Source organism: Grammomys surdaster, unplaced genomic scaffold (genome assembly GCF_004785775.1).
Source record: "Grammomys surdaster isolate TR1022 unplaced genomic scaffold, NIH_TR_1.0 240, whole genome shotgun sequence".
NCBI lineage: Eukaryota > Metazoa > Chordata > Mammalia > Rodentia > Muridae > Grammomys > Grammomys surdaster.
The window spans coordinates 858,111-871,158 of record NW_021604685.1 but is presented as its reverse complement, the minus strand read 5'-3'; positions in this window follow the sequence as shown (position 1 = coordinate 871,158).

The window sequence follows — 13,048 nt, the reverse complement described above, 5'->3', positions numbered from 1 at the left end:
CTATCAACCATCTACTTCTATGCTTATAGCTTGCTCTTTAAAGGAAGTGCCTAGACTCTTTTGGACAATTAGAGTGGATGCCTTTTTTCAATCAGGAACCTTCAACAATGCAAGAGACAGGAAGTTTCTCCGAGGGTCCATTTTAATTTACCAGGAACTTACAGATCTTAAATTTGGGTTATAACCTAACACAAAAGGATTTTTATTTAATCCTCAATGCTTGCTGTCCAACTAGGGCAAAACAGAGGGTTTGTGAAGAAGTAAGTAACATGCAACCATTACATTTACCAAGTGTATCAAACCTCCCAAATCAGGAATCCACTGCTTGGCATTTTAACACCCCAGAAGAGACCCACATATGTAGGATGGCAATAGCATCATCACAAAGGTTTAAAAATGTGTTGAAAACCTCAGTAACTATGAGATTAGAATGATAATTTAAAGAAGGGACCAGTCTCTGACATTACTACCTTATAGGACTGAGAGTATACAGTAATATTATAGACTGGCAGATAAAAAAGAAAAAAGTAGTCTCCCTGATTCCTAAAGCATTAATCTTATTCTCTCCAGTGATAGATACAAAATAATGTTTACTTTGCTAATATTAAAGTAACTATGTCATATATGTTCATATTTATATTTTATTTTTATATGTATTATTATTTATATTTTATATGTATTATTTATATAATTGTTTATATGATATTCGATGTTAAGACAGCATGCAGCAGTGTTCAGCTTGCTCCTAAAGCATCCCAAAATAACAAAACCTGTAATCACTTCATGTTTTTCCTTTTATTTGTGCAATAAAAATGTTTGTCATAAACTAACTACAAAAGGTGAATGTATGGGGCCCAAGCACTGAGCAGATCCCAGGCGGCTGCTCTGCAGCCAATCTCACAAAACCCAGAGGAAGTGGGCCTGCCAGGAGCTCTAACCCAGACAGTATCTTAGGTAAGGAGACAGCACCCCCCCCACCCCAAACAGGGAGTAACTGGGACCCACTAGGACCCAGGAATTCACTCCTGGCCCAGAGCACTGGTTCCTTCCAGTCTGGGCCCGTGCACTGAGCAGATCTTGGGCCCCAGCTCTAACCCCAATAGTAACACCCAACCCACACAGTTCTGACATAACCAAGATAATAGGAAAGACAGGCTCCAGTAAGAGACAGGGCAGGTAATGCTAAGGTGATCCAGATGGCGAAAGGCAAGCACAAGAACATAAGCATCAGCAACCCAGGGTACTTGGCATCATTAGAACCTAGTTCTCCCACATTAGAAAGTCCTGAATTCCCCATATCACCAGGAAGGCAAAAACCAGATCTCAAATCACTTCTAATGATGATGATGATGGACTTTAAGAAGAACATAAATAACACTCTCAAAGAATTTGAGGAGAACATAGGTAAACAGGTAGAAGCCCTTAAAGAGGAAACACAAAAATTCCTTAAAGAATTACAAGAGAACACAACCAAACAGATGAAGGAATTGAACAAATCCATCCAGGACATAAAAATGAAAGTAGAAACAAAAAAGAAATCACAAAGGGTGACTACCCTGGAGATAGAAAACCTAGGGAAAAAAATCAGGAGTCATAGATGCAAGCATCACCAACAGAATACAAGAGATAGAAGAGAGAATCTCAGGTGCAGAAGATACTATAGAAAATATTGACACAGCTGCCAAAGAAAATGCAGAATGCAAAAAGTTGTTAACACAAAACATCCAGGAAATCCAGGATACAATGAGAAGACCAAACCTAAGGATAATAGGTATAGATGAGAGTGAAGATTCCCAACTTAAAGGGCCAATAAATATCTTCAACAAAATTATAGAAGAAAACTTCCCTAACCTAAAGAACGAGAAGCCCATAAACATACAAAAAGCCTACAGAACGCCAAATAGACTAGACCAGTAAAGAAATACCTCCCGTCACATGATAATCAAAACACCAAATGCACAAAACAAAGAAAGACTATTAAAAGCAGTAAGGGAAAAAGGCCAAGTAACAGACCTATCAGAATTACACCTGACTTCTCACCAGATACTATAAGAGCGAAAAGATCCTGGACAGATGTCATATAGACTCTAAGAGAACACAAATGCCAGCCCAGGCTACTATGCCCAGCAAAACTCTTAATTACCATAGATGGAGAAACGAAGGTATTCTATGACAAACCCAAATTTACACAATAGCTTTCCACAAACCCAGCATTACAAAGGATAATAGTAGGAAAGCTCCAATACAAAGACGGAAATTATACCCTAGAAAGAGCAAGAAAGTAATCCTCTTCCAACAAATCCAAAAGAATATAGCCATACAAAGGTAATTCCACCTCTAATAACAAAAATAACAGGAAGCAACAATCACTGTTCCTTAATATCTCTTAACATCAATGGACTCAATTCCCCAATAAAAAGACATAGGCTAATGGACTGGATATGTAAACAGGACCCAGCATTTTGTTGCATACAGGAAACCCACCTCAGTGTCAAAGACAGACACTACCTTAGAGTAAAAGGCTGGAAAACAATTTTTCAAGCAAATGGCCCGAAGAAAAAAGCTGGACTATAGATGAGAACATAAATAACACTATATTTAGCCATTCTAAAACCTCCAGCCTGAGAAAACAAAAGGAGGGACTCATGGCTCCACCTGTATAGGTAGTTGAGGGTGGCCTTGTCAGGAAGTGGAAGTGGAAGTGGAAGTGGAGGGCCTTGGTGCCTGAAAGTTTGGATTCCCTAGTGTTGGGGAATTCAAGAGCAGAGGCAGGAATGGGAGGATGGTGGGAGCACACCCTCATAGAAACTCCCAGAATTATAAGGATTAGACATGACAGAGGCAGGCCACCAGAAGACTAGATTCCAGAATTTAAACAAAAAATTATCTTGATACTAAAATTTGTTTTGAGAATTGTATATTGCAGAATATACAGCCTTGGTGTATCTACTCATCAAGCAAGGTGAGCAGACCTGCTCGAACCTCTGATGTCCTGGAATCTCAGCTGGATGTAGTGAAGACACAGACATCAGAGGCTTATCAATTTACTCTTCCCCCCGCCCCTCTTCTAATATCTCAATGCCCGTAATCAGCTTGAAGAAGTTAATGAAGAGTCGGCACCCCTATTCCCTGGGCTTGGGGACTGAGGTGGTTAATATTGGGCTGTCTTTCTAGGGAAAAGTAGTAGTTTTGTTGGAACAGGGAGGAATAGCTAGGATTTATTGCATAGCCATAACCTATTGGTAGAAATTGGTATAATTGTTATTAAGCTGAAGTTATAATTTCTTAAATGGTATAAACTTTACTTTGATTTCAAATTTAAGGTTTTCATTGGTATGAGTTTCTTATTGATATAAAAGTGAGATTAATATTGTTACTCTCATAGGCATGTGCCTATATAACACATTTAGGAATACAAGGCTTAGGCCCAGTCCTTCTGTAACTTTTTTAACTGATTTGAGATGGTTAGCCTGTGAGTTAAGGGCCTATAGCAAATTCATGGCAATGAGTTTATTGTTAGGGTGTTTTCTATATTTTATTTAGAAATAGCTGAGAAGAGTTAACAGACAACAGTCCAGATTCCCTTACATGGATTGTTGGTTTTCAAAACGTCAGAAGTTCACAGAAGTGACATTACAAACATTTCTGCATTAAGGTTCATTTTGATTAGAGACCTATCTGCTCCTGACAGCTTCCTGTCTTGGATTCTAAGAAGAAATTGAGCGTCTTTGGAGTTACTCCAGTTGTGGTGAGACAGCCACTAGGCAAGAATTGCCTCTTCTCATCTACAGACAAATTATTGTCCAGAAAAGGACACATTTGTGGAATAGTCGATTGATTATATCTGCCAAGACAGAGTAATCAGCCCTTAATAATTCTGCATTACTAGGTCTGTCAGATGATCCTGGGCCAGAAGGCTGAAGATCGGATGCTCCAGCGTTTTGTAGTATAGGGACTGTCCAGGTGTTCAGTGGTCTCTATAAATTGGCTAAGTTTTAGAAGCTATGCTTTGTGCTTCCCATAATTTCAGTTAATTCAGTCATTCTAGATTTCTGACCGGGTTGAAGACTTACAGTTTCATAGCCAATCCTGGCTATTTACTTTGAGAGAAAAGAATTTAGAGGATGGTTTTCAGCTGACATTCATTCTAAAGCCAAGAAAAAAAAGCCAGGTTCAGAACTAAGTCTTTTAGTTAGGACAGATGACAGAGGTTCTGGTTAGTCAACAAAATGATGGACTCGGTATTAGTTCTATCTTGTACCTTACTGATACAAATTGGTATAGTTATGCTCTAATTGTTGGTTCAGAACTAAGTCTTTTAGTTAGGACAGATGACAGAGGTTCTGGTTAGTCAACAAAATGATGGACTGGGTATTAGTTCTATCTTGTACCTTACTGATACAAATTGGTATAGTTATGCTCTAATTGTATTTTGTGAGAAAAGTTTTATCTTAACAGGAAGGGTGATATGTAGGAGGAGCTATGGTGGGAGGAGTAAGGAAAGGAGGAGGAGCTAGGAGACTAGAGAGAGAGAGACAGAGACAGAGAGAGAGACAGAGACAGAGAGACAGAGAGAAGGGGGGAGGGGAACATGGAGGCAGATGTTCACTGTCTCCGCCAGTCAAAGATAGTTGGTATATCTAGGTTGGGTATTGGGTTACACTTCTGATTGTATGGGCATCTTGTTACTGAGCATTACCAAACTTATAAAGCCTTTGATTATCATTCAAAAAAATAAAAATTTAAAACAATTAAAAAATTAAAATATTGGGGAATTGAGTCCATTGATGTTAAGAGATATTAAAGAGAGGGTGTTGTTGCTTCCTGTCATTTTTGCTAATAGTGGAGACATCGTTTGTGTGGGTATCTTCTTTTGGGTTTGATATAAAAAGATTATTTTCTTGCTCTTTCTAGGGTATGATAGTGCTACCTAAGGACCCAGCTATACCACTCCTGGGCATATGCCCAAAAGATGTTTCAACATACAACAGGGACACATGCTCCACCATGTTCATAGCAGCCTTATTTATAATAGCCAGAAGTTGGAAAGAACCCAGATGCCCTTCAACAGAAGAATGGATGCAGAAAATGTGGTACATTTATACAATGGAGTACTACTCAGCTATTAAAAACAATGAGTTCATGAAATTCTTAGGCAAATGGATGGAGCTGGAAAATATCATCTTGAGTGAGGTGACCCAATTTCAAAAGAACATACATGGTATGCACTCACTGATAAGTGGATATTAGCCCAAAAGCTCACAATCTCTAAGAAACAACGTATAGACCACATAAAACTCACATAGAAGAAGGAAGACCAAAGTGTAGAAGCCTTGGTCCTTTCTAGAAGGAGTATCTAAAGTTTCAACCAGAGCTCCTGAAGTCTAAACCGCCAGCTAGAGAGCACAAAGGGAGGGACTCATGCACCTGTATAGGGAATTGAGGATGACCGTGTTAGACTTCAGGGAAAGTGGAGGGCCATGGTCCCCAAATGTTTGGATCCCCTACTGTGTGGGAATTCGAGAGCAGGGAGATGGGACTGGGAGGATGTTTGGAGCACACCCTCACAAAAATTAGGAGGAGGGGGTATGGGATAAGGGGCTTTAGGGGAGAATGGGAGAGGAGATAACATTTAAAGGTAAATACGTATAATATCCAATAAAAAAAACACACAGAAAAAAAGGTCTAAAAAAAAGAGAGAGAGGGAGAGAGTTTACTTATTTTAAACTATTTTTAAAAGTTTCTAGGAGTTGCTAATTGGCTAAGATCCTATTTTAAGCTCTCCACAAAAGAATTTAAGTCTCTGTTCAATATTCTCAAGAGAAATGTAGATCCTAATTTTCCTCAACAATTAATTGACAAAAGAGAGGTAATCTCACAAAAAGTAGAAGAAGCTATTACTAATCGATATATTATATAGTCTGATTAGTTGTCGGTGGTGCTATAACAGTCCTTTGACAAAAGATTATCAATATAGATTATCAATATCCTTAAATAGGGTCTTCACGACTCTCTGAGTGTGGAAGGAGCGACTGTTGGCGCTTCTGCCCTGGTTTTACAAGAACTCTGAAAAATTGGCTTTAAAAACAAAAGAGGGGGAACGATACCCCCACAGAAGGAGTCCCCCTGAAATACTCTCCATCGTGCCTTGTTCAATTTTATCTCTCTAAAGCTGAAAGCTCATGGCAAATCTGCTGCTGACTGCCTCTGGCACCACTTAGACCAACAAAACTTTGCCACAGATATGGGGAAGGACCCTCTTACCCTTAAAGGGAATGGCCCAGACCCAGATCCCTCATGGGGGCGAGGACTGATATGCCTGTCTGATACCACAGAAGGCACAGCTAACTGGCTACTAAAAAGATTAATAAAAAATAGATACCCCCACAAAGCCAGGCCCAACCATAAATACGATGATTAACAATTTACATCCAGGGAAGAGAAATCTCCCTGAGAATTCCCTTCTTTTTCCTTTCCAGGTAAAAATTAATCACCCGTGATGTCTGCTGTTAGAAGTTCTAATCCAGATGGTGGCCTCCGAACTTATACTACTCAGACCTTTGAAGGGCCACTGACAAGAACATCAAACAGTTAGAGATTGACATCACTAATCTGAAGAAATCCCTCGCTTCGCTGTCTGAAGAAACCTCCTAAAAGCTCAAAGATCCTTATTGGTCTTGATTTACTCTATTACAATAGAAAAGGCTGTGTACAGCTCTGGACTGTGTACAGCTCTTAAAGAAGAAGGTTGCCTTTACATAGACAAGACAAGGAGGGTTAAAGAGAGCATGAAACAGGTAGTGAAGGCCCTAAGAAAAATCAGAAAGAGAAAGAGACAGATGAAGGCTGGTACAAGAATTGGTTTTCAGCCTCTCCAAGGTTGTCAACCCTATTTCCTCCCATCTTGGGGCCATTATTTGGATTCTTTTTGCTTTTTCCTTCTGGTCCCTGGCTCTCAAATAGGCGGACTAACTCTGTGATATAACAGATAAATAATTTGGTAGCAAAACCTACTCAGATACATTATCATTAGTTAGCTATGGAGGACCACGAGACTCAAGATGAGGTTGTTACTTATACAGGGTGTTTCCAAAACCCATCTCCATCCAACCTAAAAGGGGGGACTTCTGCCCCTAGACCAAGCAGAGAGGGGCCACCCAGAACCCACTCTGTCAGGCGATCTGAATTCTTGCTTAGGTTGCGAGGCTAAGCACTGCAAGGGAATATAAATAAAAGATAAAAATATCTCTCTGAGTTCCCTGAGGGACAAGCCTGACTGCATAGGGGTTGATGTCAAAAGTATCCCCTCTCCAGGAAAAAGACATCGGGATGGGTATGGCCCTCATGCCTCACTAGACAACCACAGGGGGACTGGAGCCATTACAAGGTCCCCTTCAAATACTGGAGGTCAGGCCTCTATCCCCGCCTTTGCAAGTTTAGAATTGCCACAGCCCTTCTATACTTAGAGAAGGGAGGAGATGTCAGGGGCATCCCTGCTTACACACTGAAGGCCTAAAATCAGCCATAGGCCTAAAATCAGCAATAGGCCTGTCATACATGTATACTAACACCAAGTCTTGGATCTCAGTGGAAAAAACATTGAAACAGATGGTTACAAGCTATTGTAAACAGGCAGCTTTTGTGGAAATTTACAAGCCTGAGCAGTCATAGACCTTGTAAATAGGTAGCCTTGGCAGACAATACCAACTTAGATAAGGACAAGTGAGTCATAGGCAGAGTCATAGTGACCTGTCCCCTGAACCTTCACCCAGCCGATACCCGGTTCTGATGATATCTGTATTCCCCCTGAACACCCACACTCCAGTGTCATTCCCTTCCCCACATCCTGCCTTTCTGACAGGAAATGAATTATGATTTGAGAAAAAATAAATTATAAAAAAAACCCTGAAAAAAATTAAAATAAAAAAAGGTGCATGTATGTAGGACTGCAAGTGTATTGGGAATCTTTTAAAAGGCCTGAAAAATACAATCTGCCATATAAACTTAGGTACTCTGGACTTTCACAACTTATCACAATGGCATATTGCAGTCTATTAAATGTATTACTGAACCTTAAAGGGTTGTTTATAAAAAACACTAATTGGAGCCATAAAAGATTCATTAAGTCATAAAATTAATCTTAAAATAATAGATTTTGATAAGGATATCTTTCCAAAACAGGTTCTAAAGAGAACAAAGCTAATAAACATTTTATTTAATTTTTAATAGCCACAACAGATATCAAAAATAATGGTCAATAAAGTGCTTTATATTAATTAAAATACTCTATGTAATGTTTAGTAGAAATTGTTTTCTTAGGGGCTAGAAAAATGAGTCAATATTTAAGAGCCTTTGTTATTCTTATAGAGGAATACACAAACAGTCACTTGTGGCAAACAGCCACTTATAACTTCAGTTCCTGGAGATCTGAGTCTTCTTTTGACCTCTAAGGCACCAGGTATACACATAGTCCACAGATATACATGCAAATGAAATACAGATAAAATAAATACAAATCTAAAACATTCTTTTATTAGATTAAATTCTATGGATTTCTTTTATAGGAATATACTTGATCAAAGCTGATAAAATAAGATTTTTATTTAAAGCTATGGTACATGCAAAATAATGGATATATTTGTTTTTCATAGTTCTTTTTCTTCAAATTTACATTTCACAACAAATGATATAGGACATACAATCCCAAGAAGTAAAAACATTAAGTCTTGGTAAGCTTCCTCTATGTAATAGCAGTGGATATGTTAAGACTTAATAATAATCATAATTAACCTAAAAATCTTAGATTTTAAAATATTTTTAATTAAATTCACATTATTAAAGTATTAAAACTATCGACTGTCTGCATATGCTCTCCATTTCTTCCAAACCAAGTTTTTTAAGATTACTTTGTTCATTTAAAAAAATTAGTCATCTGGGCTAGCAAGATGGCACAGTGGTTAAGAGTTCTTCCAGACGTCATGAGTTCAATTCCTAGCAACCACATGGTGGTTCATGACCATCTATAAAGGGATCTAATGCCTTCTTCTGGTGTGCAGCTGTACATACACACAGAACCCTCATTATATATATATATGTGTCATTTAAAAACTAAGTTTTTGTGCTGGGTGAAGGGCACATATCTTTAATTCTAGTACCTGGGAGGCAGAGGTAACATATCTATGAGTTCAAGGCAAACATGGTCTATATAGCAAACTCCAGGACAGCCAGGGGTATATAATGAGACCTCATCTCAAAAACAAAGCAAAACAAAATACCAAAGAGTTGATATCCACACAGTTTGTGTAGAACCTTATCAATGACCAGGGTTGCCTTTGTGTCTTTAGGAATGTAAAGTCTTCCACTTTACATCTTGAAAGCATAGACATTGTATAAACACATGAAAATTCTAATTAGATAAAACTAGCAAATGATACAAACTGCTTGGGTCTCTCTCTCTCTCTCTCTCTCTCTCTCTCTATATATATATATATATATATATATATAATTTATTATGAATTTTTCTATTTTATCTACTTTATATTGGTAACATTTGAAATTAGGGTTCAGATAAAAAGTTTGTTAAATTATCCCAATTCCTTTAATTTACTAAATTAATAACATTTTTTATTATTGTGTGCATATACATGAAGGAGTGAGGTATGCATGCCACTGTGTACATTTTGAAGTCAAATAATAACTTTATCACATATATAATCTAAACAAACACACATATTTATATATTAATTCAACCTGTAGCATTCATTTAGTGTTGGTGGTATATACATATGTTTAGAGAAGACCACTTGGGATTGGGGTTAGATAATTTATTGGTGGCATCACTCCTGGAGAAAACTGATCCTTTCTCATCAACCATTGATTGCCTACATCACTTCATCTAAGATTGGGTCTTTGTGAAATTTCCCCACACTTATCGTCATGCTGACTGGTGTCATTGTGCAGATCTTCTTTAGATTACTATATCATTGAGATTTCATGGGTACAGCTTCCCTGTCATATAAAGAAAATACATCTCAAAGTAGGTGTCCTGGTATAGGGGTTGTATTGTAGATGAACATTTTGAGATTCCTCACTCCATGGCCACATGGGTGGGAGCTATACTTGTGGGTATAACCTAAGTATTTAGAATGCTTTTAGGAATGTTATGGGTTTAGGAAAGTGAAATTCATAGGTTTTCCTCTAAGGTCTCTGATTTCTCCAGCCATGGGTAGTTGTGTTGGTTTAGGATTACAGTGCCAGGCATGAATTCCCTCTTACTGAGGGGTCTGAAGGCCATTTAGATAGCTGTTGGCTACCTCTAAGGTAAAATAAATACTATTCCATCATTGGGAATATCTTCCAAGACCAGTCATTATTGTGGTTCATAGGCTTTACAGCTAGGTAGGACAAATAACTGCTTTTCTCCCATAGCACTTCCATCGTACTTCCCAATGCTATGAAAGTTAATCTTGATATAAGGGGTTAACAGGCCAGTTCCATTCAGATTCCTCTAAATATGTGTGAGAAAGGTGTAATGGATAAGTAATATGGCCTTACATCCAAGTTCTGGGAGGCAACCAAAACCAGTGGCTGTAGCTGATTTGTTTGGACATTTTTGACCAACAATTCCAAAGGGTTATCAGTCTTGACTCTTGGGTTTTTGTTAGATTGTTTGTGGATCTTATGGGAAGCTTGATCACCTCGTGTGGTTGTGTTGGCTACTTTTATGTCAACTTGACACAGGGTGAAGTGATCTAAAAGGAGGGAACTTCAATTGATAAATTCCCCACATATGAGTTGGTTGTAGGGTAAGACTGTAAGGCGTTTTCTTAATTAGCGATTGATGGGGAGGGCCCAGCACATTGTGCATGGTGCAATTCCTGGGGTGGTGGCCCTGGATGCTATAAGGAAACAGGCTGAGCAAACCACAAACTCCATGGCCTCTACATCAGCCCCTATCTCCAGCTTCCCACCTGCTTTAAGTCCCTGTCTTGGTTTCCTTCAGTGGAATTTGATTTGGTATATGTAAGCCAAAAAGCTACTTTCCTCCCCAAATTGCTTTTGGTCATGATGTTTCATCACAGCAATAGTAACCCTAACTAAGACAGTGGCGTAACTCCATTTAAATATGTGTACACTTAAACAAAATTATGTTTCCCTGTTTTCAAACATTTTTAGTGTTTTCTTTTTCCTCCCTCTTCTCTGTATCACAGTACTCCCTCCCCAGTTAAGGCACACCCCCACTTTTCCAACTTTACTGCTTCATACCACCAAATATCTTGCTATATCCTTCTGAAGAGCTCCTCGTTCACTTCCCTCCACTATCCCATTTTTACCTTTCTGTCTTTAGCAGTTACTTCAGGTTATGCACTAAAACCTAAATGTTCAGAGCCACTATACACAAGTAAGAGAACATATGATGTTTGTCTTTTGGGGTCTGGATTACCTCACTCAGTATAATAATTTCCAGTGTTTTCCATTTACTTGCAGATTTCATTTTTCTTTACAGCCAAATAGAAGTCCATTGTGTATGTAGCACTTTTCCATCATCCATTCAACCAATGAAGGACTTTTAGATTGTTTCTGTTTTCTAGAGGTCATGAATAGAATAGCACGAATTTGGCTGAGCATGTAAGCCTTTGGGTACCTGTCAAGGAGGAGTATATCGAGGTCTTACGGCAGTTTATGTTTAGCTTTTTGAGAATTCTCTACACTGACTTCCAGAGTGGCTGTACCAGTTTGCAATCCCACCAACAGTGAATGAGGGTTCCCATTGTCATTTGTTTTCATTATCTTAACCATTCTTGCTGGATAAGATGAAATCTCAAAGTAGTTTTAATTTGCATCTTCTAATTGCTAATAATATTGAACAGTTTTGAGATTTATTAGACATCATTATTTCTTGAGAACTCTGTGGTCAAGTTTTTATTGGGTCATTTGTTTCATCCTTCCCTCCCTCCTTCTCTCTCTCCTTCATTTCCTTCCTCCCTGTTTGTATACAAGAAGTACTTTGTCTTCTATCTGATATATGGCTTGAAAAGATTGCCTCCCATTCTGTGGGATCCTTCTTCAGTTGGATCTTCTTTTTTAAATTACTATTGCTATGAAATACAACTTTAAATCTAACAGCATAATCATAGGGTAATCTCTCCAACATTTTTGTTGTTGTTGTTGTTTGTTTTTTGAGATACCTTGTGTTTCTGTTTGGGGGAAGGATTGTTTTGGTTATCAAATGTCTTATGCTGCTATTTAAATATCTTGGTCTTGTTTTATCTATTTCAATGAAGAATGCCATTCAGATTTTTTATTGGGATTGCATTGCATACCTGATTTTTGTATTAAAGCAATACTGTAAAATGCTTTTGACAGAATGGTCATCTACACAATACAATTCTACCAATCCATGTGCATGACAGGTTATGATGGCTAATCATGCTTGTTAACTTGACTACACGTGCCATCAACTAAAACCCAAAATTCTTTCTTAATCATGTTATTTGAAACAGCAAAATTTACCCTAGATCTGGGCCACAGCTTCTGCTGGCAGTCTACATAAAAAAGACATGGAAAAGGAAACTGCCTTTTGTCTGCTTGCCCTCATTCTCACTAGCAAGCTTATCTATCCTGATGTTGTTAACTCCATCTTGTTAAGGATTCCAGGAATGTAGACTGAACAGCAGCCTTCCAGGAATCCTCCAGGAATCCAGTGCCAGATTTGGATAGCTAAGAAATTAAATTTTGTAGACTGTACAATTACCTGATTCTTAGTCTTTCTGTTGTCAGACAGCCACTGTGGTACTACTCTGACCACACCCTGAAAACTATTTATATATAGATATATGCATTATATCAGTTTTGTTCATTTAGAGAACCCTTTTTAATACAGAAGTTTTTCCATCTTCTAGTGTCTTTCTCAATCTCTCTCTTAGAGATTTAAAATTTTCATTGTAGGGGTCTTTAACTTCCTTTGTTAGATTTATTTCTAGGGTTTTTTTAGGCTACTGTGAGTGGCGGTGTTTCTATTATCTCTTTTTAAAAATCATGTTTTAGA